We start from the raw sequence: 25,113 nt of genomic DNA, 5'->3' as shown, positions 1-25,113 counted from the left end.
AGAGTAAAATATAATATGAAATATTCCTAAATAACCTAGAAAAAGGTTAAAATAATAGAATGAAATGTTCTTTCTCACTTAATAAGGCCATAAACAGTGTTTATTTACTTCACCACAATAATCGTTAAGCTAAATCAATGTAATAACCTTTCTGATTGATCTGCCTGCTTTTTTTGCTTTTCAGCTGCATATAGCAATCATTTTGCTGTAGTTTTCAAAGTTGCCATTGAGCAGCTCTCCCAAACACTGGACGACCTGTTCTTAATACTTCACGAGTAAATTCTATCAGCTCTGAACCGCAAATTGTTTCTGATTATGCTGCATGTATAAAAGGCTGGCTAATGACTGGAAGGGGACAAATAAAATGAGAACCGCTGCTCGGAGCCAGAAATGCTTCCTCTGAGGCTACAACAAGGTTAAATTCAGTTCCCGCTTGCAGAGAATTATAATCTAGCTCCTTAATCTAGCAACCGTGAGCAATAAATATCTCAGCTGCAGTGAAAACAAATGCAACCATGTTTAAAAGGAGGATAACATCAGCGCGTGTGCTCCTCTGTACATCAAGCTGCTATGATAAACATATCTCCTCATGTTTTTAATTTTTACAGTAAAAAATCTCTATATTTAACGCTGGGTTCACATAGCCACCATGTTCAGTGGCTTTTTTGGGGCTTATGTTCGAACCTCCCTTAAAACTGTATGCACCCACAGGGCTATTGACTATAATGAAGAAGACTGAGTCACCTCGTGCTCTGTCGTACATCATTTTCAAAAAACAATTGGGGACGGAACCACCATTAAATAATTAGGATAATGGAAGTGTGCTCCAACCCATAAATAGAATACTAGAACACAACACATGGGAAAGAGTGGGCACAACTACACCAATCATGTACTGGAAAATCCAGAATAATGGAAAGAAGCAAGAACAGCCCCTTACAAGCAAAAAGTATGAAAAAGTTTATTAATACACTGAGAAATATTATTAAGAACACTTAAAAATGGGGAAGATCAAAGGAATGATCCACCCATGAGCAGAATGGCACATCAACACTAAAACCTCATGAAGTAATGCAGATGGAACAAATCACATAGGCTCAAAATAGCAGTACCAAAAGACATTATACAGCAATACATAGTCACCAAATATAAGACTAACATTAATATATGGTACAGATCAAAGAGAGCTAATACAATACCAGATGATAAGTGAGCAGTGAGGGAGGTAGTGTGGGTGCGCCTGCCCCACGCGTTACGCCACCATATGTGATATACCCCTGATGAAGCCACATATGGTGGTGTAACGTGTGGGGCAAGTGCACCCACACTACCTCCCTCACTGCTCACTTATCATCTGGTATTGTATTGGCTCTCTTTGATCTGTACCATATATTAATGTTAGTTTTACATTTGGTGACTATTAGGGATGATCGAATACCTCAAATATTCGGCTTCGCGAATATTTTCCGAATAGGTAGCCGCTATTCGAATATTCGATGCGCAATGTAAGTCTATGGGAAGCCCGAATAGTTCTGAATGGTTGTTATTCGGGTTTCCCATAGACTTACATTGCGGCATCGAATATTCGAATAGTGGTGACCTATTCGGAAAATATTCACAAAGCCGAATATTTGGGGTATTCGATCATCCCTAGTGACTATTATTATTATTATTATTATTTATTTATAGAGCACCATTGATTCCATGGTGCTGTACATGAGAAGGGGGTTACATACAGAATACATATATAAGTTACAATAGACAGACTAGTACAGAGGGAAGAGGGCCCTGCCCTTTCGGGCTTACATTCTATAGGATTTTGGGGAGGAGACAGTAGGTGGGGTGTAGGTTGGGCGGTAGCTCCGCACGGTGGTGGGGCGGCAGCTCCGCACGGTGGTGGGAGTTATGCCCACTCTTTCCCATGTGTTGTGTTCTAGTACATCATTTATGCTTGTTGGAGGTGGGCAGCAAAACGTAGCCTCATACTACTGCCTACCTCAACTAGGCGTATGCATCTAAAAATAATGTACTACAGAGCACACTATGACTCAGACTGCATCATTAAAGTCAAAGTGTGATTGGGGCAAGAATTGGCGGTCAGGTAGAGCACTGGGGAAAAAAACATTTTTCCCCAGCGCTCCACCTCACCGCTATTTCTTGCCCCAATCACACATTTGTATCCAACCTGAGGGATTGATGGCAGGAGCAGCTCCGAGAATACGGCGGTTTAACAATCAGTAAAGGACCTCCGGTCGCTTAGTAACTGGGTTTATGAGAAGCGTGCAGCAGGACCTGTGGTGATACATATCCCGGATCCTCTGATCACGTGGTAACACCCGAAAGCAAGACTGAAGTGGCGGCCACGTGTGTCTAGCCAGCACGGCTCCCACCAGTTCCCACGGTTGACTAATTATACCTTTACTGGGGTTGTGCAGGGGTGCACAACCGCAATAGGTGAGCAGCCTCTTGGCACATTAATCCTTTACTTCTTACCGCCAGGTACATTCACAGCACATCCATTTCATCTTTATTTCCCTCATGAAAGTCAATGGCATATGCCCGAATCCTGTTTTGTGGTGGTTTGTACGTAAGCCTCGACAAAGCCACTGAATGTACGGGCAAATGCTATGTGAATCCAGCCAAAGACATTTACATGTCTTGCAGTTTTTACTCTGGCCATTGAGCCTCACTATTGACTGACACTTTCTGGTCTGTAGAGATATCAGTCTAATATTAAAATGTGAGCTTCCTCAATGGTTGATACCCTTTAATGGCTAACTGAAAAGATGGTGACAAATGGCAAGTTTTCCAGACTACTCAGGTCTCTTCATCATAGTCTATTCATTACAATGTTTTCAGTTAGCCATCAAATGGTATCAGCCACTGAGGAGTATATTTTTTCTATCTAATTACTAACACTTTCAGTGTCACTTTTCAGCCAACTCATTATCATCAGAGACAGAATTACAATAACATAGAGCTCACCTCCAGGTCCTCTCTGCACAGTGGTCTCTGCACAATCTCTCACATAGAAGAAGATGAGTCGTCGCCAGACTGTTATGTGGCAGCTGTAAACCATATCTCTAAATGTTGTTACCAGCTCAGGCAAGATAGCTGCCCCATGTCATGTACAAAAATAGAATAAACATATCTACAATCAAAAAATGAAAACAGGTTACAAAAAATAATGAATGTGTATCAGGGTCTGGTTGTATTTACTGCAAAACACAATATAGGTAATACATTCCTTTTAAACATTTAATGAATGGGTTGGCTATTACTTTCCCAGCTATATTGCTTCTCATTATATATTCCGAATGTCATTAAGTTTACATTGATGATCATGTTCTGCCTGTAGGCCATTTTCACATAGTGTAATACAGGAGCATTTTTGGCGCCCATCATACTAGCCAATCAATACTCCAGCCATGTTATTGACTCTTTATTGCACCGACCTGCTGTCCCAGGTACGGGCACAACTGTAAGTACAGTGCTATACCAGTGTATAGAACGACTGGTGCAGATTTGCGGGGCTGGACCTCTATTGGTCAAATACTGATGGGCTAGGTAAAGGATAGTCTCAGTTTACATCATATTTTGCTTTGTAGTGGGTAAAACAAGTCTCAGTGGGGAAGCTATTTAACCATTTATCTAGTATAATCCTATGTAGTAGCTCTATATCATTTCCAATAACCTTTATCACGTATGTCTTTCCAGCAAACTGTATGTTCCTGAGGTGTTAGCACCGGCCTTTGTAAGTCCTCTTCTCAAACACTATTAACTTATCCCCTTTGGATAATATAAGTGTTTGTAAATGTGCGATTATTAAAGTCACATAGGAATTTCAATCTCAGACTCAAGGAAACTGTGTACTTAATGACCCTCCCAAGCCTCTAATTACAATGCTAATTATTCTCCGCTACTGTGATAGTCTCACCTGCCTTTCTGCGTTCACAGAGGAATAACTAAATGCTGAAGTGAACTCTTTTCCCCATGTTATTGACTGTCAAGCCAAGCACAGTGATACAGTGCTTCATTAAAAATAGTATATCATCATTATGTGCGCACAAGGGATCCCACGCTAATAATTATTTGAAGGTCAGACATTTTCTTTCTACTGAGACCCGTAGTCTTGTGCTAGGCGCAGTATGACAATAGTTAGTCTATGAGGTGAGGACAGATCCTGTGTGGTCAGAGTGTGACAGCCCTTTCAGAAATATGTTCACAGCAGTTGTCATATCCTGATCATTACTCTCATTACTTTAATTAGCGATGGCTAACCCTATAAAAATGAGAAAGGAAAAACAATGTTTGCACTTTGTTAGCCAGAAAATAGAAAAGTGCCCATACACATCAGATAATGGAAGACAGTATGATACGTCAACAGCTATCTCTCCCTCACCACCCTCATTATACTGCACTTCCTCGAGCAATCATTTTTACAATGGGCAGGGGTCAGACCACTCTAGTTGCTTCCTTATCTCTACTGAGAACCAAAGAATCCAATGTTTAAATCTAAACTGCCCAGTCCTGCTCTCCCCTGACATCATCTGTGTAAGGAGACCCTCATAAGCATTAAATATACGGCACATGCCACCAAAATCAGCGGAGAGAACGACTACTGTACTGCATATTTTAGATCAATAGTCCAGTATTTAATTACAATTTAAAGGGGTTGTCCACTAATTTTATACTGCTGGCCTCTAGTTAGAGGTCATCTATTTTATATTAGATACATCAATATTAGATTGGTAGATTGTGATACCCAGCATCGTTCCTGAGGTCGGCGATGTTTGGATGTGATCATATTGTGAGCCAAACATCACAGCTCTGTCAACGGTATAATGGCCACAGCTGATACTGCACATCTGTCCCCTATTAGAATAAATAGGAGTAGATTTGCAATACCCCCTGTTGCCACTACACATTTGGCGAAGATGTGCTATGCAGCAATGCAAATAATCACATCCACTTGCCACTAGATTCAGGAACAACTGTTCATTAGTTGTGCCAGGTGCCGCACACCAAACGATCTGACATTGATGACCTATCCTAAGAATAGTCCACCAATATAACAATAGTGGACCACCATATTTACATAGAAAAGTAAAGAAAACAAGCAAAAATAATTAGTCATGCAACTTGAAAGCTCCATGGCCTGTTTGGGTGTTGAAAACAACAAAACACCCAACGTTATAAATTGAACTGATGGGAGACCACCATATGCAAATTGCTCACATTAAAACAATTTGGACGCATTTTCACTGTAATAACAAGACACGACATATAGTTTAATTTGATATTGCTTATGGATAATATTTTTGTATTGTTAATTTTTAATAAAAACATAAAAGAAAACACAATTTATGATTCATGGAAATGTCAACATCAAAATGATAAGAATGTTCTTATTCACGGTAATGTAATGGAAGGTCATTCTACCTCTACAGTTACAGTTGTTGAATGCAACTAATAAAAACGAGAAATGTTGTGACAGATAAAGACTTTATAAGAGTCATTAAGCGAGCCTGCATTTTTTTCCATACATTTACATTAATAGATGTGCCCTAATACTGCATGTTCATAGGAGTTCAGTGAATAAGGGTAAAGTTGAGTCAGAGGACGAAAGCTGGTGCCTGTTAGGATAATTCCGTACACCTTTTAAGAACAATTTCCGCCTTCCCATTTAATATTTTAGCATACTAACTAATCATATAGCAATAATTTCTTGTCACATGTCACATGACATCACAAGATTACAAGTCTTAGGCCAGGGCCACACGGGGACTACTGCGATCCTTGCATGACACTTGGCTCACGCTGGCAGCACAGTGGGAGCCGAATATCATGCGAGTGTCATTGCGACTGAGGTCCGATCATGCAGGGTGGGCCGGCACTGAGGAGGGGAGGGCCTGCGCTGAGGAGGAGAGGGAGGGATTTATCTTCCTATCTCCTCCATTACTGGCTATTGCCATTCTCGCACTGCACTCGCATTACACTGGTGTAATGTGAGTGCAGTGCGATGTTTCTCTTGCCCCATAGACTTGAATGGGTGCAAGAGAAAGAGGATCGCATTGCACGTGCAGCATGCTGCGACTGTTTTCTCGTTAGGGCTGAGAAAATAATCGCTCATGGGTGCTGGGGCATAGAGCAATATTGGTCTGAGTGGAATGCGATGTTTTATTGCATTCCACTTGCTCCGATTTTCATGTAGTGTATCTTAGTCCCAGTTTTCTTTTTACATACTTTCTCCTTCTATCCTTGTTGCCAGAGCTGATTTTTTCCATTTGCGCTACTTCTCTTTCATGTAAAGATGAAAAGTCTTGGAAGGCCACTAGTTAGGCATCAGAGCCTTCGATAATGATCCAGGTTTCCTTTCTTCCTTTTAATTTTATCATGTAATAAGGAAGAGCAAGATATTTGTATATAATTGAGATTTACTTGTTAATAATATATTTTTTGATCGATAAGCAATTACAGGACATGTAGTGTGAGCGATTCCGGAAAATAAACAGTTTACATTACATATATCCACAGACCATTCCAGACAGATATATAAAAGAGCCAGCGCCAGATATACACATGGAAATGTACCATTTACTTATTTTTCAACACATTATATTTATAAACTAAAATAAAGATGTTTCATTTTAGAAGACATATGTTTTCGAGTATGTTTTGTATAACATCTTATTTATCTACTGTAAATGATTTCGTCAAGGTAGTTGCTGAAAGATAAATAGCTCCCAAATGATCTAAAGATTGTTTTCTATATAGTTTTACAATAGAAAAGGAATTTTGATCAATCTCTTATTATGCTGCTTTTTAGTTTCGTTGAAGCTACAATTTTATCTATTTACTTCTAGAACGGATTTACACACACCATAACATTACTCTGATGTCTGCATTTTAGGCAAAAATTACAGAACTATGATATTAAATTGTTACTGATTGACTATCAGCTGTCTCTAACATCATGTCCTCCCTCAATCCAAATGGAATCTGTCAAAAATTGAAGTCCATGTTTTTCCCCTCCACTAAGCTACCTAATCTTTAAATTGCCATCTCACTGTGTGGTTCTGCCTTAAATCCAAAGCAGAATGTCCGCTGTCTTGGGTTTATATTTGGTTATAGGGAGTAAAGGAAGATCTAAGTCAGTCACTCATGTCACCCATACCCTAAAAACATCTTTAGAATTCGACCTTCTCTTACCTTTGACCCTGGAAAACCTCTTACTGATGCTGTGATTCATAATTCTCTGGACAACTACAACTACTAAACTTACCCCTCTCCAATCTATCGTGAAAGCGGCAGCCACTATCATATTTCTATCCAATCACTATACTGACCCACCACCTTGTGCTAGTGTGTGCATAAGTTGCCCATCGGCTACAGAACTCAATATAAATTTATCACTATAACACACAGCTACCACAGTTCTACACTGCCTTAATAATAATAATAATAATAATAAGTTTTATTTCTATAGCGCCAACATATTCCGCAGCGCTTTACAATTAAGATGGGACATGTACAGACAATATGAGACAATACAAAATAACAAAATTAAGATACCAGGAGGAGTGAGGGCCCTGCTCGTAAGCTTACAGTCTATGAGGAAATAGGGGAGAAAAAGAAAAGGTGAATGGGGGGGAGAAAAGCTTGTCATATATGGTCCAGCCATCGATTTAATAGGGTATTCACATGCCCTACATTTTCTCTCTCGTCTATCACCCTACCCGTCCTCTCTGTTCTACTAATGACATAAGACTAACATCCTCTATAATCTAAACTTCCCACTCCCATCTCAAGGACTTCTCTTGTGCTGAACCAATTTTCTGGAATGCACTACCCCAGACAATCGGGTTAAGTATCAGTATCCATAGTTTCAAGTGTGCCCTAACAACACATTTCTTTAGACTGGTCTATCACCTCACCTAACTCATCTAGCTAACTATCCTCTGTTCTCTCTTTGACCCACTTTGTAGCTCCTTGTACCTGTAGTTGTACAGATACTGGCTGGTGACTGGTTCATGCAGTATTATTTGAATACTCTTATTTACAATACTGATGGATGGACTGTACACATTTAGCACTTTGTTTTTACCGTTTATCTCCGCATTTCCTCATAAATTGTAAGCTTGCGAGCAGGGGCCTCACTCAACTTGAGGTGTGTTGACCTCTATGTTACTCTATAATATCTTATCTTGTTTATACAAGTACTCTCTAAAGTGTAAAGTGCTGAGGACTATGTTTATGCTATAGAAATAAAAGTTATAAAAGTTACTATTGTTATTACTTTGGTTACAACTAGAGACAGTGAAGTAGCTAATGGGGGAGCAGAGGGTATGGTTGCCCCGGCTAAATGATCAGAGGCATATATGTTTTTTATTTTAAAAAAAACTTGTGATGTGACTATGGAGGCATCATGAACAATGGGGAACACTCATGCAGTGTGTTGTTTACTGTGGGGGACCCTGAAACAGTATGAGGAGCCCTAATACATTGTTGGGATTCTGTGTGGACCTTCATAAAATGTAGGGACCATTATAGATTTTGAGGGCTAATGGGTCATAATAGAGTTTGGATACTAATGTGGAGGCAATTACACTGTTTGGGAGTTAATGAGGGGGCAACTATATAGTTTGGGAGCTAAAATGGGGTCATTATGCAGTGTGGGAGCTAACGTGGGGGCCATTTTACAGTTTATAGGCTAATGTGGGGGCCATTATACAGTTTTGGTGCTAATGTGGGGTTCAGTGTACAGTGTGAGAGGTAATGTGGGAGCCATTATACCATTTGGGAGCTAATGTGGAGGCCATTATACAGTGTGCGAGGTAATGTGGGGGCCATTATATAGTTTATGGGTACTGTAAGGGCCACTTAATCAGTGTAGGGGACCCTCATACAATAAACACAAAAACCTGAGCTGAAACAATGTTCAGTAAACATGCAACTTTAAGCATGTGAATTGCAGCCTTAAGACTAGAAAAAAACAAGGAGAAAAATTGTATGAAAAATACCCTGAATATAAATAAATAAATTGCAAGTGCTTAATAACAGGGTACTTAGTGTATACATTTTTGCAAAAAGGTAAAAAGCTGTCTCACCTCGTCACGGTGTACCCATCTGAGACAGTCCCTAACCTACTGAAGTTAAAAACATTATCAATACCTGACTTGTGTCATGTCAGAACTCCAATATGGATGGTGGCAAGTGGTTAGCTGTGTCCCAGATAAAATACACAGCAAAGTGAGACGCAATCAGCTGTTCAGTCTCAGTACTAGGAGGGCTGCGCCCCCAACTTGCAACCAAGCAAGAAAACATACAAAAAACACAAAAACCTGAGCTGAAACAATGTTCAGTAAACATGCAACTTTAAGCATGTGAATTGCAGCCTTAAGACTAGAAAAAACCAAGGAGAAAAATTGTATGAAAAATACCCTGAATATAAATAAATAAATTGCAAGTGCTTAATAACAGGGTACTTAGTGTATACATTTTTGCAAAAAGGTAAAAAGCTGTCTCACCTCGTCACGGTGTACCCATCTGAGACAGTCCCTAACCTACTGAAGTTAAAAACATTATCAATACCTGACTTGTGTCATGTCAGAACTCCAATATGGATGGTGGCAAGTGGTTAGCTGTGTCCCAGATAAAATACACAGCAAAGTGAGACGCAATCAGCTGTTCAGTCTCAGTACTAGGAGGGCTGCACCCCCAACTTGCAACCAAGCAAGAAAACATACAAAAAACACAAAAACCTGAGCTGAAACAATGTTCAGTAAACATGCAACTTTAAGCATGTGAATTGCAGCCTTAAGACTAGAAAAAACCAAGGAGAAAAATTGTATGAAAAATACCCTGAATATAAATAAATAAATTGCAAGTGCTTAATAACAGGGTACTTAGTGTATACATTTTTGCAAAAAGGTAAAAAGCTGTCTCACCTCGTCACGGTGTACCCATCTGAGACAGTCCCTAACCTACTGAAGTTAAAAACATTATCAATACCTGACTTGTGTCATGTCAGAACTCCAATATGGATGGTGGCAAGTGGTTAGCTGTGTCCCAGATAAAATACACAGCAAAGTGAGACGCAATCAGCTGTTCAGTCTCAGTACTAGGAGGGCTGCGCCCCCAACTTGCAACCAAGCAAGAAAACATACAAAAAACACAAAAACCTGAGCTGAAACAATGTTCAGTAAACATGCAACATTAAGCATGTGAATTGCAGCCTTAAGACTAGAAAAAACCAAGGAGAAAAATTGTTTATTTATTTATATTCAGGGTATTTTTCATACAATTTTTCTCCTTGGTTTTTTCGACCCTCATACAATGTGGGGGGCTTTTGTATTGTGGGTGGGCCCCTGATACATTGTAGGGAAATATGTGTAGGGTCCCCTTAAACTATGGGGGTCATTAAACAGCATGGCAGCTAATGTTGGAACCATTATACAATTTGTGGCCTACCACGAGAGCCATTATATACTGTGAAAGCTAATGCAGGGGCCTTTATACAGTTTGGGGGCTACTGTGAGGGCCATCATAAAGTGTACGGACTACTGTGGAGGTCATTATATAGTGTGAGGGCCATTATAGAGTGTGGGTTCTACTGTGGGGGTTATTAACCCCTTCATGACATATGATGTATAATTGTGTCATATGTCGTGTCCCTGTCTTTGATGTGGGCTCACATGCCATGCCCATATCTTTTCCTCCACATGACAGCTGATTTAATCAACCATCATGTGCCTCTTACAGCCATAGGTGGATTGGAGATCTGCCCCCAATTATTAACTAGTTAAACTCTGCTGTCAATATCTGACTTAACTGCTGTCAATTTCTTATTTAACACGCTTTGGCAGGGGGTAGTCGTTTCTTGCTCCCATTAGCTCGCTTGTGATGTGATCGTGTAGCCTAGATGGCTTGTCATAACAGCCAGGGGACAGCTGATGACCCCTGTGTCTGTCATTAAGCTCCTCCTGTGAACACCGGCTGTGAGCTGGCATTCCGAGGAGATCGTGATTTCTGCTTTACAGAGAAGTGCTGATTGACAAAGCAATAAAATGCAAGAAGAGATGATTAAAGCATTATATTATACCCATGAATGGTATCAGCAAAAATGTCAGCTCAGTGCACAAAAAGTAAGCCATCACGTAGCCCCAGATCCTGAAAAATAAAAATATTACTGCTCCCAAAAAATGGTACCAAAAGAGATTTTTTTTTAATTTAAAAACTTCAGATTTTTTTTTGCCACTTAAATAAAAAAAATCTATACATGTTTAGTATCCACATACTCATACTGACCTGAAGAATCATACTGCCAGGTCAGTTTTAACCTATAGTGAAATGTAGTAAATAAAATACCCCCCCAAAAAATTGTGGAATTGTACTTTTTTTTGCAATTTTACTTTACTTGGAATTATTTTCCCATTTTCAAGCACACTACATGGTAAAATGAGTTATGTCATTCAAAAGTATAATTTGTCTTGCAGAAAATTAGCTGTTCTAAAGCTATATTGCCGGAAAAACAAAAAAAAGGTTATGGCTCTTGGAAAAAGGGGAGGAAAAAATGAAGGGTAAAAATGGCCGTAGCGTGAAGGGGTTAAATTGTGTTTTTGGTGAGCAGTGAGGACATCATACTATATTAAGGTCATCCTACTGTGTATGGCGGAGATGTGTGCCCGTCATGCTGTATATAGGGGAGCTATCGGGACATTATACTGTGTAGGAGAGTTGTTGGTCCATAATACTATGTATAGGGAAGCTGTGTGCCCATTATACTGTGTAAGGCGAATCTGTGGGGTCATTATATTGTATATAGGGAAGGTGTGGGGACATTATACTGTGTAATTATGGGCTGGGGTCCCATAATACTGTTTATAGGGGAGCTATAGGCTCAATATACTGTATATAGACGAGCTGTACATGGGAGGCTCAAGAGACATTATCAAATGCTAAGCGGGCACTTAAGAAGCATTATTGTAATAGGATCACTTAGAGCACAGTGACCGTCAAAGGCGCACAGGGAGCACTATTACTTTCTATGGGCAAGAAGTGGGCATTGTTTTCTAGGCCTTCTTGCACAGGCCATCAGTATTTTTTGTGGGCAATTTTACCATCTAGAGGGCACAAAGTTAAACAGCAGGAAGAACATCAGATAAGTCACTATCTGTAACTGTACTGTACATCTCTTATATGTTCCATAAGACTTGTGTTGACCACTATATGTTACTATATGGCAGTAATATCGTTGTTGGTCTTTGTGTAGTCATTTATTTTCAGTAACAACGCAGTCATCTGCTACGGTTTGCGACCATAGTTGTAATCAGGATTACTGGTTACAACCAACTCAGAAGTTTCCCCACCCCTTAGCTGAACCCCAAGTTATGACTCTGATTAGAAATGAATGAATATAAAGTAGAATATAGTAAACCACTAATGAGATGCTTGGATGGGCTTGACTCGAGTACCGAGTATAATGGAAATCAATGGGAAACGCAAAATGCTCAAGATTCTCATTGACTTGCATTATACTCTGTACTCGAATTGAGTCCCTCTGAGTGTCAGCCCTGCTTGTTTCCAGCACCCGAGCGTGGTAGTGCTCGCTCATCACTAGTTGTTGCTTTATAAAAACTGGTTTGCTAGAAGTCACTAATCTGTTTGTTATAACACAATAATTTCCAAAGCTCCTCATACTTTACCCGAGCTGCTGGTTAGATGACCCCCAATTGTCCATCTATGGACCATGTAGACAGTGTTAAACCTGTCACACTGTCCATAGGAAGCAAGATAGTGGCAGTCATTTTTTTTTACCCATTTAACTGACTAACCCGGGATGTATTCTCTGAGGCCATAGCCCTGAATGGTAACTTAATGCATTCATATCATGCACTGGTAAAGAAGATTTTGCTGTCTGTATCTCTATATCCACAGAACACGTTGAAATTTTGTTACAACAATAAGTTTATTGGTTTTTCAGCAATAATGTTATACAGTGAGGCATGTACTTGAGTATGAGGACAGATTTTTGCATGACATTATTGCCAGAGTGACAGGAACAGGAAGTGAAGACATATTTCTTGCCGCCTTTATATTAGTTTTTCAGTATATTGTTGCTTTGTTGTTGCTTGAATATGGTAACAAATTTACAGTTCATCATTAGTTGCTATAAAGGCAATGTAACCCCTTCACGACATCCGCCTTACTTGTACGGCGCATGTCAAAAACAGGTGTATGGAATGAGACCGCCCCATACTCGGTAGGCAATTTCTGTGTATTAGGATCTAGGATCTGCCTCTAACAATCATGGGTGGAGTGGAAATCCAGTCATGATTGCGAACCAGTTAATTACCGCTATGATACTCTGACAGTGGGATCTAACATGTAACAGTATGGGGTGCACCATTTTAAGCACCCATTGGCACCCTTGTGACATGATCGCTGGTCGTCAATGGGTTGCTATGGCAGCAGGGGGTCTGCTGAAAACCTCAGTACTTACCTAACCTCAGCCCTCTTTTAAAACCCTGACTGTGGCCTGTGGCATTGCTGTATACAGCACAAGCGATCAGACAATAAGAAAAACAGTGAAAAGTTAAAAAAAAAGTATTAAAAAACATAGTTAAAATCAACTCCCCTTTGCCCCTTTAAGAATAAAGATAATAAAAAAATACATATCTGGTATTGCCATGTTCAGAAAAGTCCGACATATCAAAAATGATTAACCCAATCGGTAAACACTTTAAACAAAACAAAACAACTACCAAATTCCTTTTGTTGGAAGCTGCAAAACCACAAGAAATGCTGTAACAAGTGATCAAAACATCAAATCTATCCTAAAATGGTATCAATAAAAATGTTGTCTTGCCCCACAAAAAAATAAGCCATCACACAGCTCCATTGACTGAAAAATCTAAATGTTACGGATGTTGGAAAATGGCAACAACCCCCCACATTTTTTTGCAAACTTCTGGAGGTTTTATAGCACTAAAATAATAAAATACCTGACATGTTTGGTATCGCCGTAATCATACTGATGAGGGGAATATTATTACAAGGTCATATTCACCACAAAATGTGCACCGTTAAAACAGTTAACAAAAAAATGTCAGAATTGTGGGGGGGTTAGACTTTCTCCCAATTTGGAATGTTTTCTCTGTTTTCCAGTACATTATGTGGTAAAATAAATGGTGTCATACAAAAGTACAACTCATCCGACAAAAAACAAGCCATCATACGCCTTTGTGGACAGAAAAAAAGGTATGGATTTAGGAAAAAGGGGAGGAAAGAAACAAAAAACGGAAATTGTCCACATCGGGAAGGAATTAAAGGTGATAATGCCAATAAAATATCTATATGAACAGTTATGGTTTTTATCTTATGTATTCATTGGTGTTTTCTAAGCAAAATTCTTCAAAATGGTGCTCGTGGGTAAGAAATTTACCACACAGTAAAAATGGTCTTTACTTTTGTCTTTAACCTTTTTTGCAACTGTGTAAAACTTTTGCATATTCCCCCCCAAAAAAATTCCTCCAAATTTTCTAATGTACTGCACCTGAAATCATTCAAGAACATGTGGAGGATGGAGGTGGGAGGACTGGAGGACATTTACTACATATTTTGCAACTTTTTGGAAAACATGTGGAAACCATAAATTCTGCGCACAGTGGCGAACTTGAATATACAGGTGAACACATAAAATAGAGTCAAATGAAATAATAACTATGGCGCAAACAAAAAAGGCACAAAGCACTAAAAATGTGACAGCAAAAGACACAACGGCAATAGTGACTCCGGCCAACAGTCTATTGATGATGAATGTTCTTTAGCAGAGGTCATTCCAGAACACACTGACAAATGACAGACCTTGTATTCCCCATAGAACAATAGTAGCAGTAGGACATGGAACCAGCCTGTCCACATGAATGGTAATTTTAGTCTAGTCTTATGTTTCTGCTTTTTACGTCTCATATTTAGTCATATGTTACTCAGGAGTTTATTTTCTGGATGATTGTGACTTGTAGTTTAAGAAAAACTTTACATATGATTGTAATGAGAGCCACTGAAGAAAAACTAAAACTGAAAAGCTTTCAGATAGCATTGATTTTCAGTTACTCCTAACCTGAGCTAGATTTGAGCCTAGAGCAAAGCAAAGCTGCTCAGTATCCCACTGCAATCCATTGAGCCATTCAATTCCTATATTTTCTCCCTTTTAACCTTTTGGGTTTTTCTCTCCATGATTATACAATAACTCATGCAATGTACAAAATCCATGTCTGACTACTTAGTAGCAAAAGCAATATACTAGGTGTGATAATTTACAGAGTGAAATCTGAGAAGTCATATTCTTGTCACAGATGAATTCTTTTTTAAGTAATATTAAGAAGCCCAAAATCAATATTAAGATTTTTGTTTGACAAAATTAGTATATCTTGACATATACCTTTTTATGTCGCTATAAACATAGGATATTAGTTATTGATCTGGATTCTTCTATTTACATGTATGCTGTTTTTCAATAAAGTTGAGAGGAATAGTGGATTCTGGATTTATTAGATGACAAAATAATAATGTATAGAGGTTAATGGAGTGGTCTGGGATTGGGACAAATTTAGACAATGGAAAACAATGTTGTTGCAGACGGGGCCGGGCCGCTGCAGGGGCTGCTCGGATCCGGGTTCGTTTCTGCGGCTCGAGTGGTAGCCGGACCCGGGCTCGTACAGCCGTCCGTCCTCACAACCGTAGAAAAGGGGGGTACTTACAGAGGTGAGAGTTTTTGTCAGTGACGCCACCCGTGGGTTGTGGTGAGAGTTGGTAGCACCGCCGCTGCCTGGTGATGGGATGCCCGGGGCTGATGGAGCAGGGCAGCAGGATGGAATCCCCTCCACGGGTAGGGGAGGGGTAGTCCCGGGGCCCGGGGGAGTATGGAGCAATGACTGCTGAGGATGACGTGCAGGGTTGAACCAGGGATGGATAGTGTACTCACAGTTCAAAGAATTGCACACAAAGTCCAGTGGTAAACCAAATTTCCAGTGACCGGTCGCCTCCGGCGGATGTATTCTGGCCCCACACTCGGATGTAGCAAACAGGGGTCCCTTCCTCCTGCACTCAGTGTATGTGTCTTCAATGGACAACTCTGCTTGTAACGGGGAAGTCCACTCCCAGTACTGTGTATGTTGGAGGCTGTGGCCCACAAAATCTGACCCTTGGGATCTCTGTGGATTTTGACGGACACCCTATCCCCCGCGTTGGGCTTCCGTTTTGCTCTGTGGGCTTACGGTGGAACAAGGCCTGAAACCTTGTCCCCGGCTGGTTAATTAACCAGGGGCTTGCAACCTTCCTCGTCTTAGGGTACAGGCACCCCGACTGTGCACTGCCTCTGGACCAGATTCCCGCTGTCGGCACCGGCGGACTACAACCCTGCCCTGGTCCACTTTAGGTATCCCGCAACTGGATCTCCGTCGCCTGTGGTCCTGCTTGCCGTCTGCCACCTAGTCCGGCAGTCCAGGGGCCCCTATCCCTGACTCCGCTGTCTCTCCACACTCCTCTCACTTCAGCTGTCAGAACTGTTCTCTTATGTTCCCGCCCCTGACTCCTCAGGACCCCTAGGTGGGTGCTCCCATCCGCCTGGTCCCGCCCACTGGTGTGTCCCTATTGCTATGGGGGGGTGACTAGGCTTTACTGGCTGTGCGGTGCACCTGGGTGTGGGTTTTGTGTTGGACTGCCAAGGAGGATGGAGTATTGTACCTGAGTGATTTATACAACCTCTGTGACTACCTGGTTTAGCCAGGGCGTCACAATGCCTCTTCTCCACCCCACTACAACATGTGAGTCCTGCTCCAAATACTAGCCTCACATCACTGCTGCAGACAAGTAAGCAAACTCAGACAGGGGAGCGCGGACAGGAGGCACTGGTACAGCAGGGAATTCGACACATAAGTAAAGCTTTTATTGTTATTTCACACCATTACCTGCCTGTGCCCCAATATTGTCCAATCTTGGACAACTGCAAGTTATTCAGCATCCATATTCACAAATTTTATTTCTTTGACCAGCTTACTGCAGAAATATGCTCGTGTAGTCAAGAACTAACCAAAAATTCAACAGCAGAAATTTAGATAAGAATCATTTACTACAGCTTAGTTTCTTTTGTACTTTTGTATCCGATGCTCTCAGATAGAGATGAGCGAATACATTCATGTGAAATTGAATTCTACATGAATTTTGCCCCCTAAAATTGTGAACCATAAAAGGCTGTCATAATGGTAAAAAACATCTTTATAGTGCCCTCCATGATCCCTCCGTGTTACACGTCTGGTCTTTCCTGTATTTTCACAGAAATCCCAGGGCCTCTCACACTGGGCTGGGATTTCTGGCTTTGATGAGGGCCCAAAGGGGTTCTGCACAAGGATTCTGCATAAGTACACAAAAAGGTTGTGACATTGCAGGCACATGTGCAGAACCCTCTCAGGCTCCATCAAAGCACCAGGTCAGTTTGAGAGGCTCTGGAATTTCAGTAGGAGCAGTGGTGATCTTAAGATACAGCAAGGCCCTGACAGATGAGAGCGAGGAGTGTCGGGGCTGGAAAGGGAAGCAGTTCAGTTGACCAGAAGGTCTTTTTATTTTTTACGTATTATGTTCATATTGCTCTGGGGTCTGGAAACACCACAAAACATAGTAATGGATATTCAATTGACAGACAATAGCTCCTTCGTAATTAACATTTTCTAGGAAAAAACGTGTGAACATGCGAATTTGAATTTTGCTTGATCTGCTCATCGCTACTCTCCAAAAGGGAAAAAATATATTAGCTTGGGAGATAATGTTTTCAGATTTTTTACTTTCACACATAGACTTATGGCCTAGCACATAACTATCATATTGATTTCAAGGATAGCAGCAAATTCTGTATCTTTCTGATTGGAGCAGCTCTGCGGATATTTGCTAAATGCATACTAATCACAGTAATGGGACTGATCATGTATCCAATTGCAACACAAATTCTCCAGCTCCAGTGTGAGACGGTTTAATGAATTCCTACAGTGCAGGTGTTTGAAAAGCTTTTCTAACCTTCAGAACGCAGTAACTTGATTGTTCAAGTGCTGTGAAATGTCAATGATAAGGCTTTGGCTATAGCCTTTTGTGCTGTACCTGGGCTATAAAGCAGCAGAAGATGTCAGCACCAGGCTTGTGATTAAAATGTACATTCCAGAGGGATTCTAGAGTATATGTTTCTAGAAATAAAATACAAATATCTGATAGGGAATTATGGTCCACAGTGCTGCATGATAAGCAGTTACTAGCAATGGTGTGACGTTATTCGCACATCCCTTCCACAACAGTAGCAGCTGCAAGGTAGAGGGCGTCTCGCCTGTTACCTGGCGGCATCTGTGGCTCTTTGCTTACCTACCCTGGCGCAGTGTTGCATGTGCGTCACGTTGCAATGATGGCTCCAGGCTAACTAATCACAGGAGAGAAGTCACCAAGTAAACGGTGGCACTACCTTTCATGTGCAGTGGCCACAGATCACTGTAGTGGACAATGGAATAGGACATGCGAATCAAATTTTTTATCAGTATCTTCCCTGTTATTGAAGCAACTCTGCTAGTATATTTTCATGTAATATAGACATCATTTATTGCATTTACAGTATGGAAATTGCTTGTTGACACATTACCACAGTTATCACAATCACTATAACGTGAAAGTCACATGCAGCAAACAGTAGAATGATGTGCTTTACCAAAAAGCTCTGTCTTGGTCTCATCTGTCCATAAGATGCTTTCCCATGAGGAATTTGGCTTAAGGGTACTTTACACGCTGCGACATCGCTAGAGATCTCATTAGCGATGTGAAATTCTAGATCGCAAGTGCAATCTTTTGAGATCGCACATGCGTAAAATGACCTATGTGCGACCTCGAAAGATCGCACTTGCGATCTAGAATTTCACATCGCTAATGAGATCGCTAGCGATGTCGCAGTGTGTAAAGTACCCTTAACTCACGTATAGTTTGGCAAACTACAGTCAAGACATTTTTTGTCTCTGTATCAGCAGTGGGGTCCTCCTGGTTCTCCTGTCATAGCGTTTAATTTTATTGAAATGTCAGCAGATAGTTCGCATTGACACAGATACACCCTGAGCTTGCATAACTGTTTTAATATCTTTGGAATTTGATTGGGACTACATATCCACCATCCAAACTTTCCTGCGTTGCAACCTTTTATTAATTTTTCTTTGTCGTCGACTTCCAGGGACATTAGCTATAGTGCCATGCATGGGCGTACCCAACAAGAGGCAGGGGGGGCATCTGCCCCCCCCCCTAGAAGCAGGGGCACACACCTATTCTGACCTGTCCCTGTCAGGTAACGGGTGTGTCAGGCAGCGCGGGTGGTGAGGAGAGGACAGGGCGGCATGGTGCATCAGCACCCGCCACCCACTAGTACTACAGGGCAGGCTGAACGCTGCTCCCACAGCCGCGCCTAGTAGGAGCTGTAAAATCCCATCCTCAGTGCCTGCCGGCCGCACTGCACTGCAAATCAGCACAGCAGGGATTGGACTGGAGTGATGACATTGACATCATCACTTTGCGCCCCGTTGTGTCGAGTCCTGCAGTGCAGAGCGGCAGGCACAGTCACAAGCTGGGGAGACTGCTGCGAGGCTGAGCTGCTGTCACAAGTAAAAAAAAATGTAAGTATTAAATCAGACAGTCTGGGGGTCTGGTGAGCTGTTCTATATGATGGGGGGGCTGAATATGGGAGCCCTATGGGGGGCCTTATATGAGATACAGCCCCCCATAGGGCTCCTATCATGTGAGCCCTATGGAGGGGCTGTATATGATATGGGAGCCCTATGAGGAGCTGTATATGACATCGGAGCCCTATGGGGGTGCTGTATATGAGATGAGAGTCCTATCGGGGGATGTATATGAGATGGGAGTCCTATGGGGCGCTGTATATGAGATGGGAGCCCTATGGAGGGCTGTATATGAGATGGGAGCACCATGGGTGGACTGTATATGACATGGGAGCCCTAAGGGGGGACTGTATATGAGATGGGAGCCCTAAGGGGGGACTATATATGAGGGGGGCTCTAGCACCCGGAAGCACCATGTGACCTGTGACGTTGCCTGGTCACATGGTGCTTCCGGGTGCTGGAGCCCCCCCACAAACACATACTGTATTCAGCCCCCCATAGGGCTCCCATCTCATATATAGTCCCCCCTTAGGGCTCCCATCTCATATACTGTTTAAGGTCCTGCTCCAGGTCCTGCACTGCATAAATGCAGAAATATGCAGCATGTGAACGCACCTTTTTCTTTAAAACAACTAATCTTTCAAATTTATTCCACTTATAATTTATTAGTTTGCCTTCTTATTTACATTTAGAAGACATCGAGGCTGCCTAAATGGATATAAGAAACTGGTTCCAAAAAGGTAAGTTAAGTAATTTCTGTAGGAAATGAAATTGAGAGGAAGCAACCCAGCCTAGAGACATTTAACCATAAATTCCATGTTTTCCAATAGGTCTATAATAGTGATCACTGATGAGTTAGTGTAATCATTACTATTCGCTATTCGCATTATTTGTTATTCGGACAGTAAATAGTTAAAATTTTCATTTCATTCACCTTTTCCGTTCTAATATTTTACAACCTGAGCGACCATGGCTCCCCCCCCCCTAGTTTTGATCCTGGGTACGCCCATGGTGCCATGGGTTGTAAACTTCTTGATTATGCTGTGCATTGTGGACAAAGGAACATCATGATCTCCGGAGATAGACTTGTAAATTTAAGACTCTTGATAATTTTCAACAATTTTGATTCTGTCCTCAGACAGTTGTCTTCTCTTTATGTTCTAGTATGCCATACACAGACAAAGATTGAGCTAACTTCTCCCCTTTTTATCAGGTTTCTGGTGTAATTTTTATATTTCCCATGCCTTGTCACAGGTGAGGCTGAATGAGCTTCACTTGCATGAAACAAAGTTATTTACCCACAAAAGTTGAAAGGTGCCAACAATTTTTTTTTCTGTTAATCCAATACACACAAAATAAATAAAAATGTCTATAACAAAACATGTGTAATGTGCAATAACTTTCTGGGAGAAATACTTCCTTTTCTGGAACACTTTCAAGGGTGCCAACACTTTCAGACCTGGCAGTATAAATTGGCCTAATGCTGCTCACACACAGGGCATGTTTGGGCAGCAGCAATTCCTTCCGACTCCCCTTACAGGTGCCCATTAGCTCAGTCAAGTGTTGATGTGAAGTATATGACATGGAAAGACAAGAGCACGATAGATAAATGGATTTAATTAGCTGATAAAAAGAGGCTCACCTGACAAGGTTGTGGGAGACACAACCACTGTAGAAGCAAATAACAGCTGTAGAAGCACCAAGTGGATAGAAGTCTGAACTGTGTGGAAGGAAATGGTTAATCCTCGCTGCCATAGAAGAAATGACGGTGAAGCAATAATCCTGGTTTATGATTTATTAGTCAACACGTTTTAGAGAATGAACATCTTCATTAGGACAAAATCACATTACTTACATTATGTGATTTTGTCCTCATTCTCTGAAACACCTTGACTAATAAATGATAAACTAGGATTACTGCTTTACCATCATTTCTTCTCTGGCAACACCGATTAACCCCTTCTTTTTGCATCCTTTAGTGTGCATTTATTCATTTTCCTCAACATCTGCAATCTAGGGAAAGTTTGGTCAGGCAAACTTCAAATGGAACTTGTAAACATATCTGTTTAAGCATGCCTACAGTCTCCAATGATCACACCACCTCACCACTGTTGGAGCTGCACCTCACCACCACTGGAGCTGCCGCCTCACCACCATGCCAGAACTGCCGCCTCACCAACTCCTCACCTACTGTCTCCTCCCCTATATCTTATAGAATGTAAGCCCGCAAGGGCAGGGCCCTCTACCCTCTGTACCAGCCTGTCTATTGTACCTTGCATATTTATTCTGTATGTAACCCCTTCTCATGTATAGCACCATGGACTCAATGGTGCGCTATAAATAATAATAACAATAATAATAATAATAATGATGATAATAATCACCATCATCAAATTTAATAGGTTTGACTGAAGTATAATTTGTATGGTAAGATTTTTTGTGAAAATGACCAAGAGGTTTTTCTGACTTCTCCATTATGGGTAGACGCATGTGGTCTCCCGTTCTTTCTGGGATTTCATGCAGCCTGTGTGTGCTCTCAACCATAAAGTCCCTTGTATTCAAAGCAGTCAATTCAATATTTTGTAACATCCATTTTCTTGGCATTCTTCAACTTTTATTAGAAAGCTCATATGAAAAAGCACAGATGGAAAACACATACCTAGAACATACTACATAAAAAAAGAGCATAAAAACAAGCAACACAAAAGAACCTAACTGATCTAAACCACACAAGAACACTATACACACACATGTTGGCAGTGTCGGACTGGCTACCGGAGGAACCTCCAGTAATACCAGTCCTAGCTGCGGTTACCTGAATTGAACTCCGGAGCTATCACCTGAGTTCTGGAGTTCAGCCTGGCCTGTCCGCAACTGTGACATGAACTGAACCGCAATCGCCGTGGAATCAGTTGGCGCTCACGGTTCAGTCCTGCAAACCCCCGAGTTCAGTCCAGGCTGCACTGCGGAGCTCAGGTGAGAGCTCCAGAGTGCAGTGCAGGTAACCGCGGCCAGGCCTGGTATTACTGGAGGTTCCTCCGGTAGCCAGTCCGATTCTGCATGTTGGTATTTATTTACTTTAAGGTGCAGTTTTTGCTGCATTGTTACAGGCCAAAGGAGAAGTAGATCCCACCAGAGATATTTTGGTCATTTTTTTCTTATTTCATTTATATCCAGTTCAAGTTTGGGCAAAAAAAAACAGTATCCAAAACTGTATGTGTGATTCTAGCCGAAAAAGTAATGTGTAATGTGACTCCGAAAGGAAAGTTTGTTTCCCTATCATAAATTTGTGCATGCATAAGCTCAAGTCATGCCGTTTTGTGGAGAAAATCAGCTGCATCAATCACTTTCTTTCATGTCAATAAATATTCTAATATTGAAAGAATTATGCAAGAAAATGGGATTTATCAGAAAAGGATGTTGCTTTGTTCGCAGAAATGAGCTTGCATACAAATGGCAATTTTGGGTCTAGCATAGTTCTAGGAAGGATTTGATTTATGACCTAAAAATAAAGGTTGCTTTTAATTGCAAATAGTTTTGCCTTTTTATAGAAAAATCAATACTTCATTGAAAAAGTACTACATTACAAAGCTTTTACGGATGCAATTTAAAATTTCTATATAGAGAGAAACAATATGTCGGCTTTCTGCATGCAAAATGTAGTTAATCTCCGTTTGTGCATGTACATTATATTATGTGTGCAGGATGGCCAGCGCAAGCGTCAGTCTGTTCCCAGCGCACTTATATGTATAGTGTAATTAGATGGGAATACAATACCATTCAGACTTGTGTTAATAATGTGTTTTTATATTTCAGTGCAGTAACAGAAGCCACCAAATATCATAATATCATTATTCTGTTCTCTACTCTTAGAAGCAAAGGGTCTAGATCTTATTTCAAAATGTATTCAGCCTAATTGTATTTCTTTTCATTCTGTAGATTTAATAAGGTTTGGATTAAAAGTTAAAAGAAATCTGTCACCAGGTTTTTGCTACCTCACCGGAGAATAAACTTCTAAATAGAAAAGGATGCAAGGCCATATAATGAAACATATGATGTTCATTCAGACATGATTAAAAAAAATTGCATAAATTGATAAAAATCGCAAACACATGAAAGATAGGTGGAAGACCCTGGTAAGCATTAGATTAAACATTATTGTTTAGGCCTAAAAAAAAACAAAAACTACAGGGCACACTATTATAAAGAATATAGCAGCCATAACTGGTTTGATTAAACCTATCAAAGGATTGTGTACGTTATTTTTAGGAACCTCAAAGAGAATAAATGCTCTGAAAAGTAACTATTAATCAGTGGCTACTGAACGCTCACTAAAGGTACTGTATATCAGTTTTTAAAAGAATACCATATATATAAGAAATTGCATGTTCACTAGGATAACTCGATAAAATATAAGGATTTTAATCCTATACAAATTGTCACCAATCTGGGGGACTGCAAATGATGATGAAGAAAATAAATAATACCCATTAGAAGTAAGAAACAGACCTGTTTATATATATATGCAGGGACTAGGAACCAGCAGCACCAAATGTACGTTTCGCTATGGAGGTTTCATCCAGGAATGTCAGTTAAAAAAAACAAATAAACTATATTTAGAGTGAGGGATCCAGTCAGGTAACACACAGAATAACTTGAAACTTACCGCACCTATGGTGAAGAAAAGTAAGTTCCAGATTCGACAAATGACTTATTAACGGACGTATAGCCACGTGACCTGTCAGCTAACACCTCAGCTTGGTCCCTTGAGCAGAGGAGACTACACTCCAAATGGAGCCATAAAAAGGAGAAGAGATGTCAGAGGTGGCATTTTATGCAGCATACGGCATAATAGGGGACAAGAAGGGGACAGGTAGGAGGGCATTATTAAAGAATGGGCTCATTACTACAAGGGGGGACAAGGATGGGCAAATTACTAAACAATGGGCTCATTACTGCAGGGGACATTACTGAATAATGGGCTCATTACTGCAGGGGACATTACTAAACAATGGGCACATTACTAAGCAATGTATGAGAAAAAAATGGAGCGCACCACTATATCTTAATATTCAATATGATTGGGTGCACCCTGATGTAGTGAGGAACTGGAATCGAGAAAAGCAAAGAGAAAGACACCGCACATGAAACCAGGGGCACACCTGTATTACAAATATAAACAACACCTTTATTGATTACAAAACAAGGTTATAAACAATTAAAAAGACACAAAGAGCGGAGCCTATCCCAAAAAATTACAATAGTGTACGTATGTACAAATATGTGAGAGACTCAAAAAAGCCGTGTATTTGTACAGTGTCACATACAATGAAAATATACACATAGATTCAATAATCAGATGTAATAAAGTCACCCAATATTATGGAAAATAATATACAACACTGCAAGGTGGAAA

The 25,113-nt window shown here is 40.7% G+C and overlaps 1 protein-coding gene across 1 annotated transcript in view; it reads left to right on the top strand.

The window, feature by feature from the left end:
• The window catches only part of PACRG (parkin coregulated), a 1,022,669-nt gene that overhangs the window by 631,865 nt on the left and 365,691 nt on the right, over positions 1-25,113 (top strand). The gene's annotated exons all lie outside the window — the stretch shown is intronic.

This window comes from Anomaloglossus baeobatrachus, chromosome 3, assembly GCF_048569485.1.
Source record: "Anomaloglossus baeobatrachus isolate aAnoBae1 chromosome 3, aAnoBae1.hap1, whole genome shotgun sequence".
Classification (NCBI taxonomy): domain Eukaryota; kingdom Metazoa; phylum Chordata; class Amphibia; order Anura; family Aromobatidae; genus Anomaloglossus; species Anomaloglossus baeobatrachus.
This window is presented reverse-complemented; position numbering and strand designations above follow the sequence as displayed.